Raw genomic sequence first — 8954 nt, forward strand, 5'->3', positions numbered from 1 at the left:
CGGATAACTTTTGAGACTATAAAAATGTATCGATACTTGTAAACACATATCAATATATTTTTAAAATTTATATTTTCAAAAAGTTATATTTAAAAAAATAGGGACAGAGTCACATACAATGCAGTTCATAGCTGATTTGAGTGATGGAAAAGAAAAAAAACTCGAGAAAGTCACATTTTTTAATTGAATCCTTACCGTGCCGCATCAGAATTGGGGCAACCTATAAGGAATAATTAAATGAAACTAATAAAAATTGTCTTTTTTTCCCCTATACGAAGCTCTCTCAACCCTCCCTCAACCCTCCTTCAAAGCCTGTAGATTGAAAAGAATGTGTCCCTAATTCTTAAATAAAATATCATTTTAACCATTAAATTTTAGATAAATATCAATTTAACCTCTAAATTTTAGGGGCCAATTCATAATCTATCAAAAATTTAAGAGTCAAACTAAAAATTTATTTGTTTCCTTTGTTGTTTTGCAGCTCACCCACCTATACAAATTGAATCAGAAGACCGAGCCAGAGAATCTATTTCTTTTTCATCACCATTAAAGTCTAAAGACTTTTCATTAAAGGCTTTATCCTTCAAGTCTTCTCATATACGCAACTGTCCATCGCCTCAATTTCTCCCAAACCCTTTCATTTCTATGGTTTGACCCTTGCCTCCATTGTTGCTCTGTCGTTGATTCGTTATCCTCGGACTCCAGCCCCAACTTCTTCTTCTTCTCATTTTAGGTTATGTTTTATTATAATTTGATGAAATAAAGGGTTTATAGAGTTATTTAATCATGGTGTAATTTGGTTGTGCATTATCCCAAACCATGGACTTTGGGGTGCTCGACAGGATTGTTTATATAATGCAGGTAATCATCAACTTGTGTCATGTGACGATCTAGGTATATTAGAGAAGAAATAGCGAAGAAGAAAGGGATTTCAGAAGAGAAGTTGATAGAGTTTACATAAAAAGTTCATGCATTCATTTCATAATTGTTCCCATTCTCAATACAGCATATTTTATATAGTTACAGGGCTAATTCAGTCTTTTGAAAGGATGCCAGCTGGCTGTCCTTATAACAGATTATAACAACTATTAGATTCTCTTTTCTGCAGGCTATTGGACTGAAAGTGGGCTAAACCTTTCCATTGGGTTGACGGGCTGTGACTCCTCTTGGATCCTTTTCTGGCCTGCTCCCCATTGCTGAACTGGTCACGTGCGGCTCCACTTCATCAGGTAACATCCGTAGCCCTTCAATTGCCATAATCCCTAATTCCCCAATCTCATTTTCCTCTCGCCCTTCAATCCCTAATTCCCCTTTTTCATTTCTCCTTCGCATCTCACTCCCTACTTCACCGTTTTCCTCTTCGTTTCCATGTTCTTCTCTTCCAACTGTGACAATACCCGCCGCTGTAGAAGATCCTTGTCCCCAAGGATCAAAACTCGGAAATTGGCCTCAGAGCACAGAATAATCATCCCATGTGTCGTTCGTAGCATCCAGGTTAGTCCAAAGAACCAATAGTTGAGTTATCGGTTTGTTTTGTCTCTTAACTATTCGTCTGCCCAGAATCTGACTTGGTTCAATCTTGAACTGACCCACTTCGTCCATCACAGGAGGATCTGTTGAAGACGATACGGTTGCCCAAATATGTTTCTTCAATAAACTAACATGAAAAACCGGATGGAGACGGGAAGTCTCAGGTAAGTCCAGTTTATAAACAACTTCTCCAATTCTTTCAGTAACCTTATAAGGGCCATAAAATCTTGCTGCTAATTTTAAATTTTTTCGCAGGGCAAGAGAGGTCTGTCTGTAGGGCTGTAATTTTAGGTAAACCAAATCACCAACCTGAAAATTTCTCTCTGATCGATGTTTATCTGCTTTTTGCTTCATTCGTTTACTTGCTTGTTCTAACTGAGAATTGACTAATTGCCTGATCTCTTCTCTATTATGCATTAACTCTGCCTTGTACTGGACTGTCTGTATGCCATACCATAGTAGGTGGCTTGTAGCCATATAGGACTGCAAAAGGTATTAACTTAAGGGCAGTATGGTAGGTAGTATTATACCACCATTCAGCATGAGGCAACCCACTTTGCCCACTGTTTGGTTGGAAAAAACAAAGACCCTTAGAACTGTTCTAAGCATGGTTTACTCTTTCTGATTGTCCATCAGTTTCAGGATGGTAGGTAGTGCTAAATAGAGCCTTCGTTCCTAACTGCTTCATTAGCTCTCTCCAAAAGAGGCTAGTGAAAGTCTTGTCCCTGTCTGAAATGGCCATTTTAGGCTGACCATGCAACTTGTAAACACAATCTAGGTATAATTTGCCAACCTCTGCAGCAGTGTAAGGGTGTGCTAATGCCAGAAAGTGGCTATATTAGTAAACTTGTCAACTATCACCAGATACAATTCTTTCTTAAAGATGTAGGCAATCCCTCAATAAAGTCCATAATAATAACTTCCCAAGCCTATTGAGGAATAGGTAAAGACTGTAATAACCCTGGTTTGGCACAGGTTCCACCTTAGTCTGTTGACAAACTGCACATGCTTACATAAGTAACAATGGCTATATTTAGTAAACTTGTCAACTATCACCAGAATACAATTCTTTCTTAAAGATGTAGGCAATCCCTCAATAAAGTCCATAATAATAACTTCCCAAGCCTATTGAGGAATAGGTAAAGACTGTAATAACCCTGGTTTAGGCACATGTTCCACCTTAGTCTGTTGACAAACTGCACATGCTCTTACATAAGTAACAACCATAGCTTTCAATCTAGGCCAATAGAAGTAAGACCTGATCCTTTGATAGGTAGCCTGACTGCCAGAATGACCACCATAAGGATCATGTAGTGTCTGAAGTATCTGTAGTCTAAGATCCAGCTTCCCCAATATAAACTCTATTCTTAAATCTAAGGATACCTCCTGAAAATTTCCACTGCAGATCATCATTAGGAGTAACAGATAATACAAAAATCCATTGAGTAGCTATAGGATCATCCTTATAACTCCCTTCCACTTCATGAACCCAACTTGGAATGATTAGTGTAGTGTTCATAGTAAAACAGTCACCCTGATCTTCCCACTGTCTGGATAAGGCATCAGCAACAACATTTGATTTACCTTTCCTGTATTGAATAGTGTAATCCAGCCCCAATAACTTGGTCAATCCTTTCTTTTGAATAGTAGTAGTCAGCTTCTGTTCTAATAGATATTTCAATGGCTCATGATCTGTTTTAATCACAAAGGATTTACTCTCTAAATAATGCCTCCACTTGGAAACTGCTAGAAGTATAGCAAGATACTCTCTTTCATAAATAGAGAGTGCTGCATGTCTAGGACTGAGAGCCTTACTTAAATAGGCAATAGGTCTACCCTCTTGATATAAAACTGCCCCAATACCACCAGAACTGGCATCTGTTTCCAAATAAAAGCTCTTACCAAAATCTGGTAAGGCTAAAACAGGAGCAATACACATAGCCCTCTTTAATTCTTCAAAAGCAGTCAAAGCTGCATCAGACCACTGAAATTTGTCTTTCTTAAGCATCTGTGTCAAAGGTTTGCTAATTGACCCATAATCTTTAATAAATCTTCTGTAATAGCCTGTTAATCCCAAAAATTCACGCAGAGACTTTAATGACTTAGGCACTGGCCAATTCCTCATAGCTTCCACTTTGTTAGGATCAGTAGAAACTCCAACAGCTGAAATAATATGGCCCAAGTATTCAACCTGATTCTGTCCAAAGAAGCATTTGGACAGCTTGGCAAACAGCTGATTCTGATGCAGTACTTCTAAAACCAGTCGTAAATGAGTAACATGATCATTCATAGAAGTACTATAGACTAAGATATCATCAAAAAATACCAAGACAAATTTTATAAGAAATGAACTAAACAATTCATTCATCAAATCTTGAAATGTAGCAGGGGCATTAGTAAGTCCAAAAGGCATCACCTTAAACTCATAATGTCCTTGATGAGTTCTGAATGCTGTCTTGTATATGTCCTCAGACTTAATCCTTATTTTCCAATAACCATATCTGAGATCAATCTTGGAAAAATAAACTGCTCCATGCAGTTCATCTAATAGGTCTTCAACCACAGGTATATGAAATTTATCCTTTACAGTCCTTCTTTTTGATAAGAAGGCATGGAGAAGTAAATGGACTCCTACTAGGCGATAATAGAGGCTGAAAGCATACTAGAAATCTGTTTTCCACCTCATCTTTCTGATGTGTGGAAATCTGTAAGGTCTCAAATTGATAGGAGTAGAGTCAGGCTTAAGTGGAATAGCATGGTCATGAGTCCTTGTAGGTGGTAAACCAGTAGGTTCTTCAAAAATAGACTGATATCTCTGTAAAAGAGGTTGAATAGCTGGTGGAACAGGTTTTGAATCTGTAGACATAGTCAACAAAACCACATGACCCAAAATAGGAAAATCTGATGCTGTCATTTTCAATAATGTAGCTCCAGAAATTTGCTGCAAAAAATTAGATGGTTGTTGTCCCTGATAATAATATTCTCCCCTGATGTTGAAAACTCAATGTCATTTGATTAAAATCCATCAAAATAGGGCTAAATAATTTCATCCAATCCACCCCCAACACCATATCACTGCCACCTAACTTTAGGAGTCTAAAATCATGAACAAAAGATTGCCCTTGCATCTGCCACTCCACCTGATTACATCTTGCTGAACTATAAAGTTTCTGTCCATTGGCTACTGTGATTGCCAAAGGATATGGTGTAATTACATGTATACCAGCATCAGTCCACTGTGGAGTCAAAAAACTATGAGTACTCCCACTGTCAATTAAAATACTAATTGGTCTGCCTTTAATGGCTCCTTGAATCCTTAATGTATTATGGCTAATACAACCAGTAATAGCATTCATAGAGATTTCTAGAGCCTCTTCTTCCTGCATCAATTGCTGATCTGATTCCATAATAACATTATCTGTAGGAACAGCAGACTTCCTCAATCATCAAATTTAATTCCTTGACTTACATTGATGCCCTGGAAGAAAATCTCCCCACACTTGAAGCAAAGATTGTTTTGTCTTCTATAATCCATAAGACTCTGTTAGGATAGAAACTGATGTGTTTTTGGTAATTGTTGGCAGAGAAACTGATTTAGAAGTAACAATGGGGTTTGGGTAGGGTGGGTTTTTAAAAAAAGGCCTCATTCTTCTATTTTCATAATCAACAGATAATTCATAAAGTTTGGCTTGTTTGTATGCTTCAGGCAAATTTTTAGGATCTAGAGCCTTCACCCTATGTTTAATATCCTCCCTTAGTCCACTGATAAACAATGACACAAAGAAATCCTCATGTAATGTAGGATTTTGTAATAACATATAAGGTTGTAGCTCTTCAAATTTTTCCTGATAAGCCTCAACAGTCCCTTTCTGAGTCAGCTTAGTAAATTCCTCTACAATATCAGAAAAAGTCTTGTCACTAAATCTATGACAAAGATCTGCTTCAAATTCATGCCATGTTACATGGTGTTTCTGCATAATATATCCATCAAACCAAACTTCTGCTTTCCAGTCAAGTACATAGTGGCTACTTCTACTCTCTGCTCTGTAGGAACATTACATATAGAAAAATATTTGAGACATTTTTGAAGCCACCCTCTAGGATTGATTCCTTCAAAGAATGGTAAATCGATTTTAGGTCTATGCCACATCGACCCATAACTGCTAAAAGAACCCCCTGGTCCCCTGTTTTCAGCTTCCATTCCAATCATAATAGGTCTATTGTTTATTTTCCCCATTTGATTCTCAGGTCTACTACTGTTCTTAGGGTTGAAACAAGCATCAGGCTTATCTTTTAGTATACCCGGTTCATTGGTTTTATAAGTGAATCTGGATTTATCCTTCACTACAGTCACTAAAACAGGATTTTTCTCCCCATCCTTAGAGTTATTAGGAGTGTTTACCTGATCACCTGCAGACTGTTCTTGTTCCCCATTTCTGCCCGTTAAAATTTTCAACAGCTCCTCCACATAACCTTGATTAGTGGACATTCTTGCCTCTAGTGCAACAATCCTGTTTTCTTGAGTCTCCCACCATTTCGGTGGATTAGTCTCATCACGGCCTTGTTTCACCAAGGCTGTAAGCTCCTCCATCTGCTTTTGCAACCCAGATAAATCAGCTTCCATACTCTGATTTTTCTTTGTCATGCTCCTGATTACTTGCCAGAACCGAGGCTCTCGATACCAACTGTGACGATCTAGGTATATTAGAGAAGAAATAGCGAAGAAGAAAGGGATTTCAGAAGATAAGTTGATAGAGTTTACAGAAAAAGTTCATGCATTCATTTCATAATTGTTCCCATTCTCAATACAGCATATTTTTATATAGTTACAGGGCTAATTCAGTCTTTTGAAAGGATGCCAGCTGGCTGTCCTTATAACAGATTATAACAACTATTAGATTCTCTTTTCTGCAGGCTATTGGACTGAACACGTGGGCTAAACCTTCTCCATTTGGGTTGACTGGGTTGTTGACTCCTCTTGGATCCTTTTCTGGCCTGCTCCCCCATTGCTTGAACTGGTCACGTGCGGCTCCACTTCATCAGGTAACATCCGTAGCCCTTCAATTGCCATAATCCCTAATTCCCCAATCTCATTTTCCTCTCGCCCTTCAATCCCTAATTCCCCTTTTTCATTTCTCCTTCGCATCTCACTCCCTACTTCACCGTTTTCCTCTTCGTTTCCATGTTCTTCTCTTCCAACTGTGACATGTCCCCTTTCTCTGCTGCTTTTTTTCTTCTTGTTGCTTACTATATATTCTAAATTTTTTGGAATGTCATATATGAAAACATCTTTTTTGGATTTGTATCTTTATATATGTTTGTGTTATGTTTGCCCTTTTTGGCTTTTGGGTGCAACAAATGTTGATGCTTTTATATCTGCAGCCCTTTTCAGTTGTTTGGATTCGAGCTTTGCCTGAGGTACCAAAGTCGATGGTTTTTTGACATTGATTCATTTGGAATTGATGAATCTTTTGAGATTGAAGGAGCGAAACAGAAGTTGCATGAACCTTGCACCAAGAAAAAAATGGTCCAAGCCTATTATGTACGACGTAGGGCGTTGAAGGACATCTGGTGTGTAAGCGGGTTGTGACGGCCATTGTGCTTCAGTCCCTATTAAGTAAATTTCTTCCAAATATATTGCAGGAAATAGCTCTGGATTGCTGAGCCAGGTTAGGAATAAACAAAATAAAATCATTGAAGAATTTCTTAAAAGGATGGTATGCTTCTATGTCATGTATGGTAGGAAATGATGATTCTAATAGAAACAACATTCAAATGATGACATTCTATTTTTATAGATTAACGTAATCGTTGCAACTTCGATTCTCAAAGAAGGCTTGGATGTTCAATCCTGCAACTTAATAATAAGATTTGATTATCCAACTGAAAGTTTTGCCATTTTTTTTAATTTGAAAAAACAAATTAGCAAATCTTTCAAGTGGATAATCAAATCATATTATTAAGTTACAGTATTGTTATCCAAGCCTTCTTGGAGAATCAAAATTGCAACTATTAGGTTAACTTGAAAAAATGGAATGTCATCATTCAAATGTTGTTGCTAACGGAATCATCATTTCCTACTATACATTACATAGAAACATATCACCCTTTACGAAATTCTTCAATGATTTTATTTTGTTTATTCCTTGTATGGCTTAGAAATCCTGAGTTATTTCCTGCAACATATTTGGCGACTATGACGCGATGGAAGAAATTCACTTAATAGGGACCGAAGGATAGTGGTCGTCACAACTCACTCTCCAAAAATTACACACATGATGTCTTTCAACACCCTGCATTAAATGAAATATAACAAGAAGATATAATGCAAAATAAGATAAAGATGGGGGAATGGGCCGAGTTAACTGTTGATGTATTGAGTTTGATATTGGATAATCAGTTTTTTACTTTGTCTGTGTTAGTAGTTTTTATAATTAATAGCTATTTCTAGGCTTATATTAGTGTATTTACTTAAATAAGTAGACAACTATCATTTTAGACTTTTGTAATCCTTTTAAATGGGTTATAATAAAGTAGAAATGAAATGTTGTTGCTACAACCTTTTTTATGTTCTATTTTGATGAGATTTTGATCGAGTTGAGTCAAAAAATATTTTTAATTATTCGAGTTAATAAGTCTTATTCTATAACTCGAAGTTGACTTGAATTTTTTTCGAGTCTTGTCGAGTCAAATAGAGCCAAATATTCAAGTTTCTATTTAAATTTAATCGTAAATATTTACAATATTATGACATTATTTGATTCCAATTTAAATGGTATTTTATAACCATATACAATAAATTTATACTTTTTCATATTTGATTTACATATACCGTACAAAGTCGAGGGACTCGACTCAAACTTGAAAATCAATCTACTAATTACTAAAAATTTTGAGTTATTCAATTGTATTTTACAACTCAATTTTTTGAACTTGAAGATTTTTTGAGTTGAGTCGAGTTTATGAAATTACAACTCAAAGTCTATTCAAATCGATTCAAAAAATTGAAAACTTCTATTTAATGAAATCAGTTGCACTTTAATATGTAATTGTATTAGTTAGAGAGAAATGTTATTTAAAATAAATATCGATATTATGATCTGATGATCGAAACTTTTATACTAAATAACAAGGCAGAACCCTTAACGTTACTCTTACTTATGAGATAAACGGTAAAATTAAAAAGAAGGCGTAACTGAAAACATCACTCATTCTTATGAGGAAACTGATTAAAAATAACAAGCTGCAACCTATAATGTCACACAATAATGTTAACTAAACCGGTTAAAATAAGAAAAAAGATCGAAAGTGTAGGATCGATACAGACAATATGTGTATAGATACTTTGTCAGGATAATCTTTGAGTATTGATATTTCAAAGTATCAGTATGTTTTATTACAATATCGATACATCTACTCTAACT

At 36.1% G+C, this 8954-nt stretch overlaps 1 long non-coding RNA gene across 1 annotated transcript; it reads left to right on the forward strand.

Moving 5' to 3' along the window:
* The first annotated feature begins 1644 nt into the window (after positions 1-1644).
* On the forward strand, positions 1645-6731 carry LOC120189918. The gene is made up of 3 exons (XR_005522583.1): positions 1645-1694; positions 1786-1821; positions 6445-6731. It is a non-coding gene; the product is annotated as an uncharacterized LOC120189918 (long non-coding RNA).
* Positions 6732-8954: the final 2223 nt, after the last annotated feature.

The sequence above is a fragment of the Hibiscus syriacus genome, unplaced genomic scaffold (genome assembly GCF_006381635.1).
Source record: "Hibiscus syriacus cultivar Baekdansim isolate YM2019G1 unplaced genomic scaffold, ASM638163v2 tig00116961_pilon, whole genome shotgun sequence".
In the NCBI taxonomy this organism is placed as follows: Eukaryota; Viridiplantae; Streptophyta; class Magnoliopsida; order Malvales; family Malvaceae; genus Hibiscus; species Hibiscus syriacus.